We start from the raw sequence: 25,000 nt of genomic DNA, 5'->3' as shown, positions 1-25,000 counted from the left end.
CGGTTCAGAGATAATAGTGGCTCCGCTTGATTGGGATTCAAAGTGGGCGACCGGGCGATCGCCCGCCACGTGACGCGGGCGATTTGATCTAAAGTACCAATCAAGCGCAATCGGGCCATAAACATGGCTGCCAATTTGTTGCTGTTGTGATCTTGTCATTTGACAAGTCATCTGCATGGAATCGTCATCGATTCACATTCAACTTCACTTGAAATTACTTCAATGAATCCTATCTAAGCCCCAAAACACACTTTAAACAATCACGAGTACTTAGATTCAACCCAATAATTAAGCACAGAAGCGTGAACACGGCCTGAAGGTACAACTTTCTCTTCAGAAGTAAAAGATTCACTTACTTTCCACCCGTGGCGGCCATTTTGATATCGCATCAGCCGATGTGTTTTGGTCGGGCGAGGCGGGCTAGCCCGCCGGCTTAAGCCGGTTCATGACCCGATTGTACTTGATTGAAAATACTTCACCCGGGCGCACCCGGGCGATCGCCCGGATTCCAATCAAGCGGAGCCTGTCAGACGCACAACGTGCTCGTTTCTCTGCAGCGGAGATTCGGATACGTTTTTGGAAATTTGGATAAAGCAGACCGCGCTCACCATGGGCTCAAATTGTGCACTTGTGAATTGTCCAGCTAAACGGACCATCAATCGTGGACTATCTTTCTTCAAAGTGCCTAAGAAAGGTGTGAACGATGAGTGGAGAAGTCAACTTTTGCAAAAGATCGGTCGAAAGGGTTCAACCCAGACACTGCCAACATTTGTTCCCGACACTTTCTGCAATCTTGCTTCCACACAAGTGAGTATATATCAGATATCAGATGTTTTTGAATGCGCAATGGTTTGCAGAGTATGTTTAGCGCTTAGCGTCGTACTGCTTTCCGAAGGAAGACAGAAATCAGCCCGAATTTCTGTGTGACTGTGAGTAATCGAACACTGGCAATGTCAATGTGATGCAGTAGCTGGAGAGCAGTACTAATACTAGCCCAGAGTGCCACTAGGTCAACCCCACCTGCCCCTTGTTACCCCCACCCCCATACTTCGCTGCCAGCCAGCCAGCCAGCAGCGGTCACTGAGTGCAGACTTTGGAGAGAGGTCAGCTGTGCAGGATTAAGAGCAGTGCTGAACAAGTTCTTGCTCAAATAAAACCATTACCATGTAACTGTTTCCAACCAGTTAATGTAACTATGTTGATATCATTGTAAGAGCATGAGCGAATTGCTTTATAATCTTGAACTTTAGCATTGTAAATTCATTGCTCACTATTTTTATTTAGTGGCATTTAAGCCTCCAATTTTGCACGTAGGCATTCTCTCATCATTTTTGTCGATTAAATGTCTAAATGACTTTATTTTGCTTAAGTTTGGAGCTCAATCTATCAATTATATTCACGACAAATATTCTTTAAGTACAGGGACTTGCATCAAAAATAAGTAAAATATGCTACTTGACTGTGAATGTGATGAATTTACAATGCTGAACTGAGGCTTTAGCAAAGTTCAAGATTACATGTTCTGACTTCTGCGTCTGCTCACCTTAATCTAAATCACACACCACGTTAGTAGGGTAACGATCTAGCACACTAAAAAACACTGGGTTTCCTATAAATACCAAGGTCAGCCAGTAGTGTTACTAGTAATACTAGTTAGCACATGGATTTGAACACAACGCGAGGCATACTGATTGTGCAACATTACACAGAAAAAAAGATATCATAGCTTTACACGTGATAATGAATTGCAGTATACTACATCATAATTTTCATACTGATACAGTGATAGTAATAATTATGATAATTTAAGATTTGTGTGTGTCATGATTTCATCTTAATTATTATGTGTACCAACTACAATAGCTTTCAAATCGATCAATAAGTAAATAAAATCAAAATTTATTTGTTCTTGTTTGCCTCTTTACAGCTCCCAAGGGCCACATGAGACTCACACCTGGAAGTTTGCCAACACTGTGTAGGCCAGTCAAATCTGTTAAAACGCCACAACCACAGCCTCAACCACAGCTTCGGAAACTACCGGTAAGTGTATGGTTTAATTGTACATACAGTGGACCCCTCTTTTAAAGAACCCCCAGTATGTCAGATTTCCTCATCCTCTCCTGTCTGAAAAGAATCTAAATAGAGAAATCAGGTCTAAAAAAGGGGTTCCACTGTCATGTGTTTGACTTTGTTTTCAGTGTACACAGTCTACAATTACTAATTCTGCGTTTGTGGGCTAAACATTTTACGTGTATGACCGTTTTTACCCCGCCATTTAGACAGCCATACGCCACTTTCGGAGGAAGCATGCTGGGCATTTTCGTGTTTCTATTATTACCCACCGAACTCTGTATAGATTACAGGATCTTTTTGGTGCACACTTGGTCTTGTGCTTGCTTGTACACACGAAGGGGATAAGGCACTGGCAGGGCTGCACATAAGTTGATCGGGAGATCGGGAAAATATCCACCTGAAATCACCAGGCGCTGCCTGGATTTGAACCCACAACCCTCCGCTTTGGAGGCCGGTGTCTCTCCACCAAGCCATTGCGCCCGTCAGTCTACAATTACATTTACAAGCTGTACCTATTTTGCAGGAGTGCAGTTTTACAGCTACAAGACAACCATGTTGTTGTTAGAGGTGTTCTGTAGCTCAGTCACGATTCTATTTCTATCATTTATCAACAGTTTGGATGATATTATGAATTTATTACTAAAAAAAAAACCAAGTATTTAACTTAAAAAAACAAGAAGGGAAAGTTGTTGGAACGTTGTTATTGACAATTTTACGTTACATATGTTGACCCAACGGTCTTTTAAGCGCAGAGTCAAACAATAAACAACAAGAACTTAGCTTGGCTGATTTACTTGTCTGTGGCTGTGCACTTAAAAGACCGTTGGGTCGACATATTTGTGACAACTTACCTTTTGGTTTCCCATAAAATAAATCCATTTATGTTCTGAATTTGTTTGTGCTAACAACCCAAGGGAGACAACCACTTCACACAATCATACTATGAAACAAGCCAACACTGTGATTGCGAATGTTGTCGCTGGATCTACCCAGCGACTGCATTTTTAAGAAAACCAACGTATTTGTATATCATCAATCAAAAATGCATACTGTTTAGCACCAAATTGTTTGGATACATAATCATCATCAATCAATCAATCAATATGAGGCTTATATCGCGCGTATTCCGTGGGTACAGTTCTAAGCGCAGGGATTTATTTTTTTAAAATTTTTATTGTATGCAATTTATATCGCGCACATATTCAAGGCGCAGGGATTTATTTATGCCGTGTGAGATGGAATTTTTTACACAATACATCACGCATTCACATTGGCCAGCAGATCGCAGCCATTTCGGCGCATATCCTACTTTTCACGGCCTATTATTCCAAGTCACACGTATTTAGGTGGACATTTTTATTTATGCCTATGCAATTTTGCCAGGAAAGACCCTTTTGTCAATCGTGGGATCTTTAACGTGCACACCCCAATGTAGTGTACACGAAGGGACCTCGGTTTTTCATCTCATCCGAGGCAACATGTTATTATAAAGTACCCGAAATTGTGAGAGTATCCGGTCGACTAGATGGACAATTGCCTCCCTTATTATATCACACCGGCCTTCTCACAATAAATACTAGCTGCCTTACAGTCACCTGGCAGCAGGTTAAATGCAACATTATTTACATCACAATCATTGAAATTTGTTTTACAGGTTAATGCAACATTATTTACATCACCATCATCGAAATTTGTTTTACACACTGGGGACCAAGTTTCCCCTCTTTTTACATCACTGGCGGTAAAACGCCCTCAAATTGTATGTACAGCAGGAAAAAAGTTTGTAAACACTTTTATTGGCCCTCACTTGCCCTGTTTACAGACCCACTGTAAGCCACCAAATATACCCTTACAGTGAATTTGTATAAGGTTATCTTGCGCCTTACTAGGTATCGCAAAACAAACAAACAACCCAAAACCCAACATGTGCATTGTTTTTAGACAGCACATGCCAGTAACAAAAATGAACAATGGGCATTCTCTTCCATGGTAATACGTTGCACCATCTACAGACCTATTGTAAGCCACCAAATGTGCCGTTACAGTCAATTTGTAGAAAGGTTATCATGCCCATAATTGTTATCCACAAAAGCATTAATATATACATTGTTGTCAGTATCGGCAGAACCTTATGTGTTATTAACATATCAATTGAAAAACAATCTTGCGATATTGTAACCAGCCTTATCTGCAGACCAAATGCAAGCCACCAAATGTGCCCTTGCACTCAATTTGCAGAACCGGCCTCCTGACAGTAGCAACAATTCAAGAAATTGAGGTGGAAAACTTTGCGGACTGAGTGGACGCGTTCTTTCTTGTTGACATGTTGTAGGTGGAAGGAAGCATTGCCTTATGGGTATTTAAATGATGGTATGACATTTTCGGATTGGGTACGAAACGAGAATTCCTCAACAGTTCACTACTCTTGCCAACCATTCCTTCACATAGATTATATTTATGGTTTCCCATAAATCCATTTATGTTCTGAATTTGTTTGTGCTAACAACCCAAGGGAGACAACCACTTCACACAATCATACTATGAAACAAGCCAACACCGTGATTGCGAATGTTATCGCTGGATCTACCCAGGAGGCCGACGGCTTACCACCATGCCACTGCGCCCGTCAGATATAAAAATTGTAAGCGAAACCAAATTCTGCACAAAAGGGTGACCACCCTGGATTTGAACCCATACTTTAATTTGGACACCAAAGTCTAGTGCTTTACCAATTGAGCTAAAATTCATACCCCCATTTTAACACATACCAACATTCAAGGGCGAGTAGGTGTTGCATTTAAAAGTGCACATGTCAAGGTCTCTTCTACTTATCATGGTACTAACTGACTCACGTGCTATTTGTGAAACACTTCCATTGTTATCCAGTTGCTCTAGCGCTGAGAGTTTAAACTCCAATGTGTAGGAAATCATTTGCGGCATCTTGTCACACTGAGATCTTTGCAGCGCGCGCGAAATATTTTCAATTTCTGAAAAACAACAACAGCACACTTAATAATCTTGTTAATTTCACCTTACTCTAAGTCTAAATTCTAATGACATGGGTGCAACTTGGGAAATTCCAAAAACCTGCAAAAGTTGGGCGGGGTACAGGGGCAGCGCCTCGTTGGGGGGGTCTGGGAGGCTTCGCCCCCCATAAGCTGAAGCTTTTTTAGTATTAAAAATGCACAAAAAAACCCTCTCCTGGAACAAAAACATACAAAGTAAACCATACTATTCATCCTAACATTTGTGCTCTCTTACTAGTCTTAGTGATTCATGAATCATTATTATGCTCATCAACTTTTCAAAATCCGGCACTGCCGGCAGCCGATGAAACCAAAAACCGGTTGCCTGCGTGTAGCCGGCAGAGTTGCACCCATGTAATGATACAAAATAGGGGGTGGGCGTAAAAAAAATAGGGGCTGGGCGTTTACCAGGTACCGTACCCTGTGCGCATAATTTGACCAAAACTAGGGGGGTGGGCGTTTACTCGATACTGGGCGTATACAAGGTAGTTTACGGTACTTTTATCAAGGTCTTCCTTTTCCGCTAGATTCACTCATCACTGTTGCATTTTTATAATTACAGGTTCGGCGCCAGCCCCCACCAGAAGTCCTGAGAGTCAACTACTTCACACTAGAAGATGTTGGAAAGGATAGCCTTAGTGTTGGAACTCTAGATTTCACAATTAAAGTTGCCAGACAGAATTCTCACTTGTTGATGCTGCATGAAATGATGAATGCTTGCAAGTATGCATGAAATCGATTAGTGTGCATGTTAAACTCTCTCTCTCTCTCTCTCTCTCTCTCTCTCTCTCTCTCTCTCTCTCTCTTTGTAACACAAACACACACACTTGAGTTATTCCTGTGGTCTTTGGCCTGGATTCCAGCAGGACATTTTCTTGTGTGGGATCCTGAAGACAAAATCACAAAATCAATGAAATACTTGATAAACATCTGAAAGCTTCTTCAAATTGAATATTAAACTTAAAATCCGCATTCATTTTCTAATATTTTATATAAACAACTAAGGTTGCCACACTGAATTCTCACATTCGTATGCTTCATTAATGCTCTCTCTCTCTCATACACACACGCGCATGCAGACGCACACACACTTACTAGTGTTGTTCCTGTGGTCTTTGGTCTTGGTTCAGGCCTGTCATCTTCTTGTTCGGATTCCTGAAGATAAATCAATCGCATAATCGATCAACAGCTTCAACTTCAAATGGAATCAGGAATACCTTTTAGAAACAGACAATGTCATTCTTATGATTTTATTTAATAATTTTTAAGAGTACCGAGACTCCAAACCCGATGTCGATCTTTCAAATGTTTTACGTTTTCATGTTGCGATTAGATCTAAAAAATCAGCGTGATAATACCATTTCTTATGCTAAAGTAAACAAACGGTTTGATCGGGTTCATTAGAAATACTTATTTCTAGTATTAACTTCGAATTCATCACTGGGAGCAACACAGAGAAATACCCAGTAGTCTAGCTTCGAAAACGATGTCGATCGCTCGCATTCACCGATTCAGTGTTTACGTTTTTCTGTGGCGATTAAAACTCGAAATTCCGCGTTTCACTACCATCTCGAATGCTGAAGAACAAACAATGCATCCACTTAAGATATATATTACCATTGTTAACTTCGATTTAACCACTAGGAGGATAAAAATAACAACCAACCTGAACAATTCTAGATATAATATCGAGCAGAGGTCCATCCATTTCTGCTTCACCGGAAGTAAGCTGGGCACACTTCGCGTTATTTGGCGCTGTGCGAGACCCCGCAAGCAGTATTATGTAGCGGCGCGCGCAGAGTTGGCGATCCCCTTGCTACAGTATCTCTGGTTAAGAGCAGCATTGTTTTGGTGCTAAAACTAGTAAAAGTCAAAGCAAGGTACATGCTTTTTCCAGGGGTGGGGTTCCGGAACCCCTGGAACCCCCGCCCCCCCCCCCCTCCCCCCCCCCCCCCCCCCCCTGGGTCCGGCCCTGAGTATGATAATTAGGATACAAAGTTAAGACTAAAACAAAAGAAAACATGGTGTAAGGGAAGCGACCGCGTTTTTGACAATGGATTTACGTGATTGCTTCCCTTTTGCTAGTGGCCCGTTCGCATCAGTTTAAAAATAAATTTTCGTCCTTGTATGTGCCTGTTTACTCGTCTTGTTTTATCAATCTTCTGACTCCAGAACATGTCTTAATGACATGCCCCCAACTTAAACCAATCAGAGACAAAGTGTGGCCAGCATCAGTCCCTCTCCGCACCAAACTCTATGGGACCAGACAACTGACCTGGAAGCCACGACGTCATTTGTCTCGCAGACTAAACTGATGGTGTGACGGCGAACGCAAGAAGAAGAAGAAGAATCAATGTTCTAAACATGCACCTATGGCTTCCCTTGGCTGTGTCCCCGCTACTGAGAAACAGCAGCGTGCAATAAACTTATTTCACGTTTCAGAATGTTCCGCAGTGATGTGGTCATCTTTCACTGAACTCGCTATCCACACACATACCCCCCCCCCCCCCTCCCCCACAAGTAAACACGACGATGGAAACATGCGGTGTAAGGGACACAACTGGGCCTATTTGATGATAAAAACGATTGACCTTATTGCTTCCCTTTGCTCTTGGCCGTCAGATTACAGTTTTGCACGCTTGCAATTGCAATGCTCTTTATTCTATTTTATTTTTATTTTTTGTAATTCTTAAAAATAAACTTTCTTGATTTCGTGTACGTGTTGATATCAATCGTTGAAGGTCGATTTTCTTGATTGCTCCACACTCCTGAGAAATGTTCCGCAGTGCTATCGAACAGAACGTGTGCCGCTTCGGGAATTCCCACTGATCTCAAAATAACCAATATTATTAGATCAGTGGGAATTCCCACAATGAATAAACGACTCATGTGACCCGCATTGTTCGTATTATCTGACGCAACTGTGTGAAGGGTGGTGGCACTCTGTTCATTTTCCCGACAAGAAACAGGCTTGGACGGACGCTGAAACCCGGCATCTTATGAACAGGTATCGTCTTATTGTTGTGCACAGTGACATGGTCACCAGAAAACAGTATCACTGAGAGACACTGACAGTATCAACTCAAACCTCCTGGGAACACTGAGATGCACATCAGTGTATGTATTATGATTAAAGATGGCGGATGTATGTGGAGAGTGTTGTTCAAAGTAGTTGCTGACACATGAAAAGGGAGGACGTCAGCTACAGCCAATAGTTATTATATCCCCTTAGGTACAGTTTTATAACATTGATTGGCACATGTAAACAATATTAATTAATGAACGCTACGAGTATGGCAGCCTTTAAGACATGGTGACAGATTTTGTTGGAAACCAAGACTGTGTGGAGTCAGTGTCCGTTGCAAAAGAAGCTCTGGTTTGCTTTGTGTTTATGCAATCTAATAGTCTGTACAGTGGACAGACAGACAGACAGACAGACAGACAGACAGACAGACAGACAGACAGACAGACAAGTATGACACACACCAACAAATAGAAGACTCGCAGACGATGGTTAGCCACAAAGAACACAGCGAACACACACTCAGTCTTTTGTTTTATTTGTATCATACTTATACTCATACTTTCTGTATGTCCAGTATAAGGACCAGTGGGTTGTTTTAGCTGTCTCATACTTATACTCATACTTTCTGTATGTCCAGTATAAGCCAGGACCAGTGGGTTGTTTTAGCTGTCTCATACTTATACTCATACTTTCTGTATGTCCAGTATAAGCCAGGACCAGTGGGTTGTTTTAGCTGTCTCATACTTATCCTCATACTTTCTGTATGTCCAGTATAAGCCAGGACCAGTGGGTTGTTTTAGTTGTCTCATAATTATCCTCATACTTTCTGTATGTCCAGTATAAGCCAGGACCAGTGGGTTGTTTTAGCTGTCTCATACTTATACTCATACTTTCTGTATGTCCAGTAGGCCTATAAGCCAGGACCAGTGGGTTGTTTTAGCTGTCTCATACTTATCCTCATACTTTCTGTATGTCCAGTATAAGCCAGGACCAGTGGGTTGTTTTAGTTGTCTCATAATTATACTCATACTTTCTGTATGTCCAGTATAAGCCAGGACCAGTGGGTTGTTTTATTTGTCTCATACTTATACTCATACTTTCTGTATGTCCAGTATAAGCCAGGACCAGTGGGTTGTTTTAGTTGTCTCATACTTATACTCATACTTTCTGTATGTCCAGTATAAGCCAGGACCATCGGGTTGTTTTACTCGGTATATCTTGCTTTGGGAAAAAGTAAAGCACCATCAACTAACATTTCTGTTTTTTATTCTGGGATTTGGAATGTTGGCAGTCTGACTATTTTCTGACTTGTGTTGTAGTGCATGGTGGTCAGTGTATGGTGGTCAGTGCACGGTGGTCAGTGCATGTAGATGGATTACATTAATAAAACAGTTGTATTTTTTACGGAACACCATTATATCTTATGAGAGATCACCCCCACACAGGGGGTGGGGGGCAATTTTGTGGGGAAGAAGTGTGGGGGCGAGAGACGTTCTTGTAAGTTATTTTTACTCGTTGTAAAGCTCGTTTGATAAGCAAAGTCCTCACTTCAAAAGACCCCCCCCCCCCCCCACCCCCTTCTGGCTGATTATATTTGACAGCTGTACTAATTTCGTTCTGTTCTGTTTTCGTGACAAGAAGTATTCCTGAGAAAAGAGGACACGAACCAAAATGTTGACAATCGACTCCGGATATTACGTCACCCCTCGGGGGATTTTTTTGAGCGACGTTATACGCGGTGACGCTGTATCCGGTTCATCGGTTATAACGTCACTTTTACGCGCGGGTGATGTTATATCCGGAGTCCAAGAGTTATGTCCCTTTCTAAAGTACTGACTGTTTTAATAAAACTATGTGCAGAAATGGAAAGTGCAACAGAGAAAGGGAGAATGTACGTTCTGGCTCACCGATTCCGACAGACCCTAAATATTAACGCAAAATAGGCTTCTGGACTAAACTTTTACTAAAATGAAACATGCGACAAAATCAGAAAAATACTGCATAAATCCATACAAAAAAAAATACAGTAAAGTAAGGTTGTTTTGAACCAATGCCGGGTCTGTCGGAATCAGTAACCCAGAACGTACATTCTCCCTTTCTCTCATACAACGCTAAATTTAGTTTCCATTGAAATATTAATCCAATCTGCCCTTCGTAGCCAAGCCCAACACTACCGTATTGATCTGGGAAGGAAACCAGCCAGCGTGTGTTTTGATCCAGGCCAGGCCTGCTCTATATTCCTCCAATGGCAAGACAAGATTAAATTATGTGATAGCAACAGTTACGTCACTTCCGCCCACCACTGTCTGTTGATAGTAACATAGCCTAGTGATTTTGCCATTTCATTCCGGACTCGCCTGCCGTGCAGTTGTGTTTTCTGTGAGAGAAGTGTTTTTACTGTCACTATATTTGCTAAATATTTATGTCTCAAGATAGCATTTCTGAAGAATTAGAGAGAGAAATTCTTGAATCACAAGTTGCTCATCAAAATCTATTAGATTTTTCAACACAGTCATCAACTTTAATTTTACATTCACCAACTATGGATATACCGGAATCATTGAGTGAATGGAATTCTGAGCAGTTTTTAACTATTGAAGAGCACCTCAGTTACCTCAACAATTTTGTTGAAGTATTATCGCAAATGAAAAATGAAGGGCCATCTCCGAGTGGAAAACTACCTAAATTTCCTTCACGCCCAAAACGGAAACTTTCAGATTTGTATGGAGGAAAACCAAAGAAAACCAAAACAACAATGACGTTCAATGAACTCCACGAATATTTAAAGTCAAAAATTGTTGATGTAAGCATGAAAGTTAGGAAGGAAGTGTTCTTTTTTAATCCGGAAGATATCACATCATCAGCAAGTGCCATTGAAAAGTTAGTTGAGGGATATAGACACATACAAAGACAGGAGGCAACTTCAATGGGCTTCAATTTGCAATATGGAATGGTTCTAGAAATCGCATTTAAGTTTTATGAAGCAGAACAAGGCATTCATAATGAGACCTGGGATGGCTGGTTGGAAAGAAACGTTAAAATTTCTTCTACGTATGCACGGAGATTGAGGGAGATTGCCCGTTTACTATTTCCATACAGAGCCAAATTCAGCACAGTTGGGATGTCTTTTTATGAAGTCTTCAACATGAGAAAAGAACTCAAAACCATGTTTGAAAAGAATGAGGATATCAGGCTTTATTGGGCTGAGAAAGTGACGTCAATGGTTCCAAATATACATCAACAGCAATCACAAGAGTAGGAAAAAAGAGTTAGAGCTAACACTGCAATCAGGTCACGCAACTGGCAGTTGCGCCAAAATAGGTCAACACCCTGCTTCGCGATTGGGCTGAGAAAGTGACGTCAATGGTTCCAAATATACATCAACAGCAATCACAAGAGTAGGAAAAAAGAGTTAGAGCTAACACTGCAATCAGGTCACGCAACTGCCAGTTGCGCCAAAATAGGTCAACACCCTGCTTCGCTTCGCTTCGCTTCGCTTCAAAGGCTGCCTTCGGGCGGCCGCCGAGTGTTAACTTATTCAATTGACTTGTTTATTTGATTCAAGCTTTTGATAAGTGTACTTGGTGGCTGCTTTGAAACTCAACAAAGCCTTCTCCCCTTTCACAAACACTCCCCTTTCACAAGCAACGTTCTCTTCCCCGCTGCAGTCAAAACAAAGCTGTCATAGCGGGTTTTCCCGATTGACAAAAATTCTTATTACACACTCAGACTATTTGGAGTCGCGTTTGTTCTCCAGTGGCCAATTGCATAAGAATATTCTGGTGATGAATAAACGCGCTTTGTGTCATTAGCATCTAAAGATTTCTTGTTTACAATAGTTGTGTTGATCTGATGAAGCGTGGAACTGATCTTAGGGTTGTCATGGTGAAACACTCGCTTCTGAAACAGTGCTTCCTTGTAGTTATCATGCGATATGCTCGACTTTACAACCTGTTTGCTTACACCCTTTGCTTTTTTAACCACCCCTTTCTCACTTGCAACACTGTACATCTTTGCACGCAATCCAACATACTCCTTAATTATCTTCCCATTCATTTCATCTTTCATCTTTCCAATAACCTTCTTGTTAACATTTGAGTGCAATGGTGATTCTTTAGGGTAGTCGCAAGTGTCATAAAAAGAATCTTTTCCTTTTACTGCAGGACTTTCAGCTTCTAGATCTTTGTAAATGTCATCCGCTGGAATGTCAAGTAAGAATGAATCTGTGTCTGTGTAAAGTACTCTCGATTTGGGATATCTTGGTTTCAAATAATCATACAAAAACTCAAGCATCAACAGTTTTGACAACTCTAGCACAGTAAAGCCTATGAATACTGGTTTGTCAAGCTTGACTACAAGTTTTTTCATTAAGATACCATACAGCTGTTCATGAAAGTATTTAAAGTCTTGATACTGTGGTTTGGATGTCAGCTTGATGGCCTCATTTTCTCTTGTAACAAGTCTAACATCCTTTCTCTTGTGTGGGTTTTCCATTGTCTTACCAAAGCAACTGTTGTTCATCAGTTTAAAAAAGTCTTTCTCTGATGCATCAGCGGCTTTGGTTCTCAGTTCTGTGTTTTTCATGATGTAAGGTTTCATAAACTGTTCTTGATCAAATAAAATTATACGATGAACAGCCTTCAAAATCAATCCATGTCTAATGTAAAACTGTAACAGTCTGTAGTGACACACATACTTCTTTTTGTGAAACAGATTGGGCACCAGCTTTGGAGGTTCTCTTGGGTTTACTTTTAACCTCTCAGCCGCTAAAGGATAATCATTATGTAGATCATGAAGTGATAGTGGATAGTCTAAGTCAACTTCTAGTATCCATCCCTTTCGACTGTCTGGGCCTGCTTTTAATATTGTCATCACAACACATTGTGAAAATGGTCCTGAATAGATCTTAAAGTTCCGAAGTGGAAGCGTCTGACACATTGCCCAACCATACAAATTGTTTGCATCTAGATACATGATGTAATTAGAAGGTTTCATAGGATCAAAGTCGTCCAAGTATTTGTTGTTGGCTTTGCAGTAATTGTGTGAAGCCATACTGATTCCTCCACGTAGTCCATTTTCAATCATCTGAAGTGTAGGTAGATCTGATAGCAAGTCAATCTTTACTCCTGTAAATCTAAGAAATGCATCCCAGCTCATGCCTGGTGCAGATATGTAATGTGAAGGATCTAGATTGTAGTGCTTCATACATGTTCTTCTGTAATTCTCAAATATATCTGCAAGTAAACAAACATCAGCCAACAAATATTGATCATGATAATCACCCATTGTATTACATCCTAATTTATTCCATGCAGTCTTAGCGTGTTCATAGTCTTCGTCACTTATACCTTTACCCTTCAGCCGTGAGAAGTAAGCATCCTTTGGTGGTAACTCATCTTCATCAAACCTCTCCCACGAATCCATGTATTCATATGGATAGACTCCCTTTCTAACTAAGTCACTGTTAAAGTACTTACATGTGATTGGGAAAGCAGTTAGTGATGAAGATAAAGACTCAAGTGTTCCCATCAGATGTTGAGCAGAATCGTAGAAGTATAAACTATTCAGAGTAAAGGCCATGTACTTTTCTGAAGACTGCGCAATGCATCTTGCTTTGTATTCATCAGTTACTGCCTGCATGATCAGATGTGAATCATAACCGCGCAAGTTATGGAAGAAGATTGGAAGCTTCCAAGTCTTAGGATCAAACTTTAATTGTAGATTACATTTGCTGTGTGCTGCTCCTCGGAACTGCCCACTTACATGATCATGATCTCTTACTATTGGATTGTCTGTGTTTGGTGTTAGACTTTGTTCGCATATCCAACACTGTGTGGTAGAGTTAAACTGTTCTTGGTCTTCAGGTTTCATAACAATGTCTGAAAGATTCAGTTGTTTGGAGCAGTCATTTCGCACTTGGTTCATTTGCTGCATTAGGTCCTCTGTACAATTGCGGTTTAGAATGTTTACCATCTGAACTAACAACAATAAATGCATATGAACAGACTTGATGATTACTTAGAGTTACTGTTTTAGGTAGGTCTTTTGGTAAAGGTCCTTCATATGGCACAATGATAGATTCAAAGTCAGCATAAACAACATAAGGACTTTTCTGTAGTTTGCATACATTCTTAAAATACACTTTGCTGTCTGGCGGTGGTGTTGTTAACTTCACAACCGCATCATCAACGCTCTTACAATGTTGCTTGTGTATAAGTGCTGCATGAATTGATGGAATACGCAAGAGACATCGCCTACAAAAGTCTTGTTTACTATTGTGATTGCTTGTGCTCGCCATCAGTCTACTCATTGTACGAATCAAAGTGTAATGATATTTTACACCATCAGTCATTAGTAACATGTCAACATGGTTAGTATCACAATCACCAATCGTTGGTGAGTTCTTTGATATTCTGACTGGTTTCAGTTCATCTTCCTCATCCCACGTGTAAACATTTACGGTGATGGGTTTGTTTTGCTGTTCAAATTTGTCAATGCTTGTAATGCTGACAGGAAATTCAATACCAGTAAAGTTTATTTCTGTATGCATGATAGTTAGACACTCTTTCTGCATTTTTCTTTACACTGTACAGTCTTGCCAGAACACACCACATAAAACATTTGTCATCATCATTCTTTATGTTCAGCACAGCACGTTTTTTGACAAGAGCAGGAGGTAAAGGTATGTAACTTCTACCTCTGATGGGGGCAAATTTACTTAGCTTCAATTCTATTTTTAGAATTTCACCTTCTGACCATCCGGATCCTTTCATCTTTGCATCCTCTGCAGCTTGCTCAAACCGTTTCATCATTTCATCTGCCCAGTTTCCATTCAATTCTGCCATAGAATTAAGTGCTAGTTGTCTGGTTGAAACATGAACTTCTAGCACCTCATCACTGACTGTTTTGTATTTTATTAAACTGACTATCTGCACTTTTACTGGAGGTTCAATCAATAAATTGTTTGGAATTTGTTCAATGGCGTCTTGCACACTGGACTGCACATTTTGAGGATCCGTTACTTGTAATTCAACGGTGTCAAATACTGTCGATAAAGATTCTAATACAGAGTCTTCCATCGCTGTGAGTTTGATTTTATAACTCAAAATAAAAATATAAATTAAAAAAATGAAGTTGCTTCCATTTTTGTTAACACTATAAAATCTGAAATAAAAAATCATTTAACATTTGTACCACGTGGAACTAATTGTAATTCCTCTTTTACAAAGGCTCTTTGCGGTGCTGGTTCTCTCAAGTAATATATAGGTGGATTTGTCTCTACTACTCTCTTGATTTCATGAATGTCAATACTCCAGATTGGATCCGTTGCACGCTTCCTGCTGTCACCCTCAGCTTCACCGGGTGCATATAAATATCTGACTTTCTGATTGAAAGGTAGTAATGCCACTGGTGTTGTTGACTTTGGAGCAACGGGTATTGTTTTCTGTTTGATTGCATCAACTGGTCTTAACCCTGTAGCTTTAAATACCTCCAGATTCATTGCTCTAAGTACTGATGGTAATCTTTTGACCCATTCAGTGTTACGCAATTTACTTTCTGTGTCCAAAAATTCCTGATGGTACTGATATGAAAACAGTTTTTCTGCCAACTGTTTGTTAAAGCTCTCAACAATAGCCTGTGACCTGTGGTTTCCTGGAATACCTCTCTTCACTGTAACATGATGTTTTAACAGAAGCTGGTTGACAGCTCCTTTAAACTCCTTACCATCATCGCACTGAATCATTCTGGGATACTTTAGTGGTCCACGTCTGTAAATTTCTTGCAGGGCAACAGCTGTAGCTATAGCACTTTTCTCTGTCAACGGTTCAGCATCTTTGTATCTTGTTGCAACATCAACTACAGTCAGTGCATACTTATATTTCTTCCTTCTGACTGTGTCATGCGGTAAATACAGCAGGTCTATTTGATGAGTGTCATTCGGTTTAATGTTAACAAAGTGTGGTCGTGTAATTTTTCTTGGTGCAGGTAAATAGATCTGCCAAACTGCCTGCTTTGACAACCATTTCTTTGCTATATCTTGAGAAACACCTGCTGCGTCACTGAGCTTGTCAATAGCAGTTCTTCCTTTCCAGTATCCTTTTGGGGAATAATATATTTTAGATAACAAAGCATCACTCATGGTTTTTTAAATGACAGAATATTAAGATTTGACAGCACGCGCAATAAAGTAAACAACAGCCATACCAATAACAATGAAAACAATCTCGCCCACCTTCTGCTCTTCTGAAGGCTGATAAAAGTCACCCAGTTTTGGAGGAGCACTTGTCTTCATTTTCTTTCCAGTTACAAGATAGTATTCTTGAATGGCTGCATCAACATTGGCAAAGGTTTTGTTTGCATGTCCTTGCTGCCTGAGTTTATCATTCATAAAGTCTAACTGCGCAATTCGTTTCTTCTCGTATTCATCCTGTGCTTTCGCCAGTTGTTCCATGGCTTTGTTGTGCCTTTCCCTCTCTTCACCATTTTGTAGTTTAGAAAACAAATAGTTGCTGCCAGAAAATGCAAGCGCATTTACAATCGCACCTCCCACCATCATAACCAAGCTAGCCATTTTATTGTCTTACATGTTTATATTTTCTGGAATAATTCCTTGCTTCACCAGGAAGTCTTTTGTTGCAAAGGAAGCTGTCACAACACCAATTAGTTTAGCACCGTCTTCGAAGTCTAACTTTCCCAAGTCGGCTGGTTTCATTCTGAGGAGACTTTTACCCAGCATTGTGTAACCTACACTCAAGCCTCCAATCACTGCAGCGTGATAAACTAGATTAACTATTGTCTTTTCAGAACTCATTTTTATGTTATCAAAATTAAAATATTAAAATTATTCCATATGAAATGAATCCACTGCAGGTACTACTGTGGGCTTTTTTATTGTTTGTACTGCTTTGTTTGTTGGTTTTGGTGTTTCTGATTTTGGTGTTTCTGACACTTTATATTTGCCTTGCCAAAGTTTGTAAAGCAAGTATCCACCTCCTCCAACAACAGCTGCTACAGCTACTTTTCTGTATGATAGAAATGAAGATTTTAATTCTTGATCAGTTTGTGTGACCTTAGTCACTTCAGGAATGTTTGGTGTCTGCTCAACTTCAGACATAATGTTCTGCTTTGCCTTTTGATTTAACTTTTTTTGTCTGTTCCATTCGGCTAGTTTTTTTCCTGCTTCTACTCTACCAGGTTTCTTTGTCACTGTGTTCACTTCTGGTATTTTCGTCTGCTCCACTGTCTGCTTCAACTGATCCGTCATCTTTTTTATTCTGAAAATTAATGTGTTTGAAAGTAATTAATCCAGCAACAAATGGTACTAATAAAGCACCAAATCGATAATACAGGCCACAGGCAAGAGATTCGAGGGACTTGGAAACAACAGGGTCATGAGTTAGATCATGTGTTAAGTCTTCCTCCGAGTCGAGAGGTGTAAAATGTCCAAAAATCTTTGTGTACAAACCTATAACAGTCTGTCCAATACTTCTAACCATCTTAGAACCAAGCACTGATTCATACCGTCCATGATACTTTTCTGTATCTTCTGAGGAAAGATGTTGTACTTCTTCCACAGTTAACTGCTGCCCAAGGTAGTGTTTTGTTTTTCCACAAACAGCAAGTGAATACAATCTTTCTTTTTTATCAGGTATAGTCCTACTGTCACAGATTTCAATATCTGTAGCAGTCTGCATCAGCAATTCATCACAGTTCATTTTATTTTGATGCAGAATAAAATTAAAATCTAGTAATTAAACTTGAGTAAGAACTTAGGTAGGAACTTAACAAGAACTTAGGTAGGAACTTGAGTAAGAACTTGACAAGAACTTAACAAGAACTTAGGTAGGAACTTAACAAGAACTTGAGTAAGAACTTGGGTAAGAACTTAGTAAGAACTTGACAAAAACTTGACAAGAACTTGTGTAAGAACTTGACAAGAACTTGAGTAAGAACTTGTCAAGAACTTGAGTAAGAACTTGACAAGAACTTAGCAAGGATTTCTACAAACATACATACTGAACTGGTTGATCAGTTTTTAAAACCAGTTTCGAGTGCTTAGAAGATTTCAGATTATTCTTTATTCTTTCTCTCTCCTGTTTGTTTTCAATGACATCATTTTCTCGAAGACACTCTTCAAAACTGTCACGGTCCTTTGAATAGAACAATGTTATTGTTTTGAGTTGCTCTCTAAAGTCTTTCAGAACTGCATTGTATTTTTGTGTTAATATCCAAACTGATATTAATGCATGTCGTCCACTGAATGCAAGCTTTGCTAGTGCACTTTTCTTTCTAACAATGTCACGTTCTGCTGCACAGTCATCAATAATAAACAGTGTTGGCGTGTTCTGAAAAAGATCGAAATAATGCTCCAAGCAAACATTTAGACGATCAGAAGGATTTACAATAAATATATTTTGATCAGACCATATGAATTTTCTCTCCTTGTATGTTCTGTTATGCTTTATGGTTGGACAGAATATGACTATGTGTTCAAAGTGATTTATGTAAACAGTCTGTAATAAATCCAAAACATATCTTGTTTTGCCGCAACCTGTTGCCCCACAAATCAAAGAACAGTGTGGATCTTTTGGAAGAAAATCTAGATACTTCATTTTAACACGTTCAATAAACAATATCCTGTAATCTGCTTTCAGAGATGTTTAACTGCGCATCTGACACAATAAACACGTAGATCTTAACTGATTTACTACTACTCCCTACTTCCTTTTCAATTTGTATTGTGATTCCTTCTGATCCGTTTTCAATTCGCCTTCCACTTCCATGCAGTTTGTTGTCGTCAGTTGTTCTGAGATCCAGCCATAACGCATATTTATTTGTCAAGAAATCTTCTACGCCAACACCGTGTAAATGTAGATCTTTAGCCACAAGATCAGATGTTGGGTCTTTCAATCTTCCTCCAGTAAAGTACTTTCTTGCTTCATCATAGTGTTGGTATGGCAGCATGCCAGATGCAAATATTTGGTTTGGCTGCCCTTCAATTGTGCAATATACTCTATTGATTAGTGGATTGTAAAACTTTTCTATTTGCCTTTCATATGAATCTTTTGGTTCCTCAAACAACATAAGTATTCCCTTCATTGACCTAGCTGGTGTATTCAAGTTAATGTTCCAGATTGGATCAGCCTGGCTTTTTGAAAGTGTACTGTGATTCAACACTCTTTCATAATAGATAGGCAGCTTAGAACTGTACTGATTTTCTATAAGTCTAGCCAGTTCAGGATGGTTTACAACATCAAACTCTAAAGAAATTCCAGACACCTTATACTTTGCTTCCGGGTCTTGTGAAAGCATAACACGATCATAACTATTGAAAGTCAGGTCGTATGACAGCCTGTCACGCAATGCTCCTTGATAGAAGGGAGGATGTGAATTTATGAGTTCAAAGTCAAGTGGAATACAAAATTTGTTTCCAAAAGCAACATTGACAGCGTTATCTTTTTTGTTGTCAGCTTTATCTCCTGCTCCTATTCTAACTTTTATCCCATTGTCTGACTGAATCCCTTGAAACACTCTGTTTTTCTTTTCATTGTCAGTCAACCAATTATCTGCGTAAACTAAAAAAACATCTGCATTATTCAATGACATCACTTCCCGCCCTTCCAGTTTGACAGTAATCTTCCTCACAATTGCTCTTCCTACATTATAAGCCAAAGTCCTATTTTCATCTGAGCCAGATTCTAATTCTAATTTGAATGATAGTCTTACAGTGCCTGGTACAATAACATCGTTCTTACCTAGATTAGGAAACCTAACAGTAAGTATTTCATTCTGATCAATAGTAGAAGGATTATTTGTAACTATAACTGTTTGCCTTATTCCTTTTACCCCGAGAGGTTCTTTCAGCCTTCTGTAAGGATCAAGAACAGAACCGAACGATTGTGCCATCTTTTTTTATTTTCAAAATAAAAAATAAGTTACAAATGGCAGAAGGTGGATTTGAAGATTTATTTGAGCCAGCGGACGACATGAGCGAAGCAATCCCTTTGGTTCCCTACCATCATTCACTGCATTATGAGGTGGCACGACATGAACTTCTGGAAGGTAAAGTTAGAGATTTCTACAAAAGTTTAGGAGAAGAACCTGATGTTTTAGATCCAAACCAGTTCAAAATGGAAGCAAATCATTTATATACAACTAGCGATAAAGGAGAAAAAGTCCAACTTACATATAAATCTAATCCTGCTAAGTTTCTATCAAAAGTTTCACTAAAACAAAAACTTACTGCTAATCGACTTAGGCAATTAGATATTGTGCCTAGCACACGGTCATCACCTTCCCATGTTGTTTCCTTACTTCAACAAGCAGAACTAGGACTACCAACTGCTACTCAAATAGAATCTGTTCCATTGCAAGATCTTAATAAACTTGCAGATGAGGCTGATCAACTTATACAAGAGATAGAGACTTCTTTTTCTGAGGAAACTTCATTGAAGACTCCACATGAACTATTACCTATGAGAGAAATAGAAGCCCTTAATCAATCACTACAAACCATCAGAGGTGAAATAGCAAATAATCTGTCAAAACTAGGTCAGCTGGATGAAGATATAAACAAAGAGAAACAAAAACTTGCTGATGCTGATGATTTGAACCTAGAACAAGAAGTAAAAAACAGAATTTCTAAGCGTTTAAAAGATTTGCAGGAGGAGAAAGCCATAAGGTTAGAAGTTCTAAGTAACAATAGAGAACAACTGAGAACACAGGTCAGCAGAATAAAAAATACAATTCAAAGAATCCTTTACGAAGACACAACTCTTGCTGAAAGAATTAGAACGCTTTTCAGAGAGCAGGGAATCACAATAGCTAGTATACTAACTGCGTTAGGATTTGCAATAAGCACATTAGTGTTAACACTCACAGGTGGCACTGTCACACCTCCACCTCCACCTTCACCTTCATCTCCATCTGATCCGGGATGGGTAAAGAAACAACTCAAACACATTGCAGAACTATTAAAGAAACTAGCAGCAAAAGCTTTGGATGCACTTCCAGGAATCATTGGTTCAATTGTTAGCTGGCTGTTATCTTTTGCAGGTAAAGTTGTTGGTTTCATGGCTGAACATCTCTGGACTCTAATAGTTTTAATTGCAGGTGTTCTGCTAACGAGAATAAAGCAAAAGTAAGCCTACACCCACTCCACCAATTACTAGAGCAGTCTTCTGCGATTCATGATCATCACTAATACTAACAGCTTGATCATCCCTAGTGACAGAATGATCTTCACCTGCAGCCCGATCTTCACTTGTCACGCTTTGTTTCTGTTCATTGTGATATGGCTGTAACATCGTTCTGATTTCTGAATTCAGTTCTTCACCCTTTCCAAGCGGCTGGGTGTCACTAGCAATAATGATTTCATTGTTATAATTTGTTATTGTTCCAATCTGCAGCTGGAGATCAGAAGGTAACATGTAAAGGCCGTTACCAACAGCAAAGTCAACTTTTGATCTTGCATAACGGAGAGAGTCTTGATACCTTTTGATGCTGGAAGGCAGATCAACTGCAGAGTTTATGACATCTTCTAAATTTGATAACAACTGTTTCTGTGCACCAAACCCTGTGCTTGTTCTCATTATGTTTGATCGTGTCTGTGCCTGCGAGCCTAGCAAGCACCACGCATATGTTCGGATAGATTCATTGATCCTTTCAACACCTGATCCAGTGAAACCTTTGCCGGTGTCTAATATAAAAGTAGTCCATGCATTGTGGTGCTGTTGTTCTATTGATCCTAACTGTACCTGCACATTTGAAGAAAAAGATGTATGACCTGGCCAGTAATCAAAATTATACCTCCTGTGGACACCCCATAAATATAGTGTTCCCATGCCATGGTTTTTGTCTTGCTTTTGCCTAAAGTCGGTCTTAAAATCTATATTGAATTCATTGCAGAGACGCTCATACACTTTCATGTTTATCCTATTGTTGAATGGGTTCCAGCTCTTTTCATGCGGCATTGGTGCCTGAAGTTCAGACAAGATTCTCCTGCACTGATAGTAAACGTGAAATGTGTACACACACTTTGTCAGTAAGTTTGAATTATTCATGTGGTCTGCATAGGACACTCCACATCCTGTGGTTGCACAGAATATTGCAAAGTTTAACTGATTCTGATAGAACTGAATTGGGTGAGAGTTCCACATCTTTGGAACACTATCATTTTTGATTGGGGGATTTAGGTAAGAATGGAATGGGTCAGGCACTTTAACGCGAATGGATTGTGTTTCTGTTACAGCAAAGTCCAACTCATGGAAAGAAATAGTCTTTGGATTGTAATATGGTCCAGTTTTGTATTTAACGTCTTTGTTGAATTTATACTGACTCATTTTTGTTGTTGAATAAAAAATGTTTATCACACTAACAAATGTGAAGACTAGTGTGCCAGTTAAACTTGCAACCCCTATCAACAATCAAAATGGAGGAATGAAAGTTGCACTGCATGAAATTATGTACAAGGTTACTTGGTATAATATCAGTAAAAAAAAAGGCTAACAACTGGGTTAGAATTAATGGTAAAACACATTCTGTAGAAGATGGTTACTATGACTTCTGCACTTTAGAAAAAGAATTGTTTGCTCCAGTAGGTATTACAGCGAGTTTAAATCATGCAAGTCTCATTGCTACTCTTACTATGCCCAAAACTAGAGAAGTAAACGTTGAGTTTCCAACCAAACTCCTTGATATGCTTGGAATTACAAATTTATACAAGGGAACACGTCCCATTGACATGGATGTTAACAGTGTACTGTTTGTTCACATGAGAGAGCTTAACACATCCTATAATCTGTTTAATGATCAGCGTTCTGATCTGCTTAGGATTCTTCCACCGAGTGATGCCTCTTTTTGTAAAATGCACGTGCCAACATTTAAGACACTTCAGTTCAAGGACTTGGAGGAAGGGTGTCATGAATTCCTACACATTGATCTGAAAAATCAAAGTGGACAACCAGTTGATTGTTTGTTTAACATTACATTGGAAATAGTTCCATAAAATATTGAGTATTAAAATGTCGAGTGGACCTACAATAGCTTATCCTGTTGCATGTTCAACTATAGAGTTGAAAGATTTAGCAGACGCTATCGACTTTGAGAGCAATGCTGAAGTTGGTGCAGTGTATGCATTCGAGTTTACAGACACTGGTCATTACAAGAGAAAGGAAATCGACGATGAAAAGAAACCAAGATTCCTCAAACTAGGTCAAATCCGTGATGTTAATGTACCTGATCCAATTGTCGATGACACATTCTACATGTGGAAACATCAGAATAAAAAATGGGTACTTAGTCCTGTTATCAAAAAGATTGACTGGGAAATGAAGTTTGAATTTGTGAGTCCATACACTCTTGTTGGAAAAGACGACACATTCCGTAAGTCAATCAATGCTAAACCACTAATTGTTAGCCTTGTTCCTGCGTTTAACAGCAGGGGAGAAGTTGCAGTTAAACCTTTCCATAAGAACAACTATCTCATTCACAGAAAACAAAGTGTTGAAAAGGACGCTGACACCATTGTCGATTTTATACCCAAGCTTCCAATAGGGCAGAATGCAACTATGATATTTGATATAGTTGTCAGGAAAAGGGAAGAAACCACAAACACTGTTCTAATGAGAGGAATAAATCTCAACTGGAGACCATTAAATGTTGAAGAAGTCAGAGTATTTATTGCTGTTCAAAAGGATTCTAACACAATAAAAAAACAGACGTCAAACCAAAATGTTGTTGTTAACGCAGATATAAATAATTTAACAGAAATAAGAAGTATTAATCTTACTTATCTTGATTTGATTGCTTTCTACTATACAGATAAGGTGTTAAGCAATGAACAGCTTCAAAGCTTAGCAGAAACACTGGCCAGTGAGAATTAAGATAAATATTTTATATTTTGCATTAAAAAGATGACTAGCAGTGTGAAGCTTTATCCTAATATTGATGAAAGTGCAGCAGAAAGTCAACAATTCAGACTGGCACACATTAGTAATATACAAAAACAACTAGAAGATGAATTAGAAAAATATTCTCGCGCTAGACGTAAGTACTCAACAACTTACAACAGCCTTTCTAATGCCAGCACTGGTTCTACTATCCTTGCATCAGCTGCAGGTGTAACGGGAACAATTCTGTTAGCTACCGGAGTAGGGACTCCAGTTTCTCTAATCCTAGGTGGTGTCGCAGCAGCAGTTGGTGGTTTATCATTTATAGCATCAGCTATAATGAAAAAAATTGTGAAAAAGCTTGAAAAACACGAATCCATTTCCACTCTTGCATCATCAAAATTGTCTAGCCTAAAACTGTCTATCAGTAAAGCACTTGAAGATTCAAAAGTTTCTGACGAAGAATTCAAACAGATACAAACAGACTTTGATGACTACAAAAGTAAGAAAGCAAGTATTCAAACAAAAACACGAGCTGAATATAACAAGCCAATCGATATAGAAGATCTGAAAAAGCAGTTTTTAAAAAAGGGGATTCAAATAGGACGGGAAGAAAAAGTAAAAATAGAATCACTTGTAAAGAGTTAACTATTCGTTTAGACAGTCACATTGCATGTATCAGATATAATTCTAACAGTGAAAGAACATATGAAGTAAAGTTTGTAAATGAGAGAGCGTATTGAGCTTAAGAATGTTGTATAAGAGAAAGGGAGAATGTACGTTCTGGGTTACTGATTCCGACAGACCCGGCATTGGTTCAAAACAACCTTACTTTACTGTATTTTTTTTTGTATGGATTTATGCAGTATTTTTCTGATTTTGTCGCATGTTTCATTTTAGTAAAAGTTTAGTCCAGAAGCCTATTTTGCGTTAATATTTAGGGTCTGTCGGAATCGGTGAGCCAGAACGTACATTCCCCTTTCTCT

General features: G+C 39.2%; 2 long non-coding RNA genes across 2 annotated transcripts in view; one reads left to right on the top strand and one right to left on the bottom strand.

Moving 5' to 3' along the window:
• Positions 1–25,000, bottom strand: part of LOC138952911 (uncharacterized) — a 142,118-nt gene that overhangs the window by 17,216 nt on the left and 99,902 nt on the right. The gene's annotated exons all lie outside the window — the stretch shown is intronic.
• Positions 15–5,881, top strand: LOC138953190 (uncharacterized). The gene is made up of 3 exons (XR_011451505.1): positions 15–807; positions 1,928–2,040; positions 5,662–5,881. It is a non-coding gene; the product is annotated as an uncharacterized lncRNA (long non-coding RNA).

This window comes from Littorina saxatilis, linkage group LG17 (assembly GCF_037325665.1).
Source record: "Littorina saxatilis isolate snail1 linkage group LG17, US_GU_Lsax_2.0, whole genome shotgun sequence".
Lineage (NCBI taxonomy): Eukaryota > Metazoa > Mollusca > Gastropoda > Littorinimorpha > Littorinidae > Littorina > Littorina saxatilis.
This window is presented reverse-complemented; position numbering and strand designations above follow the sequence as displayed.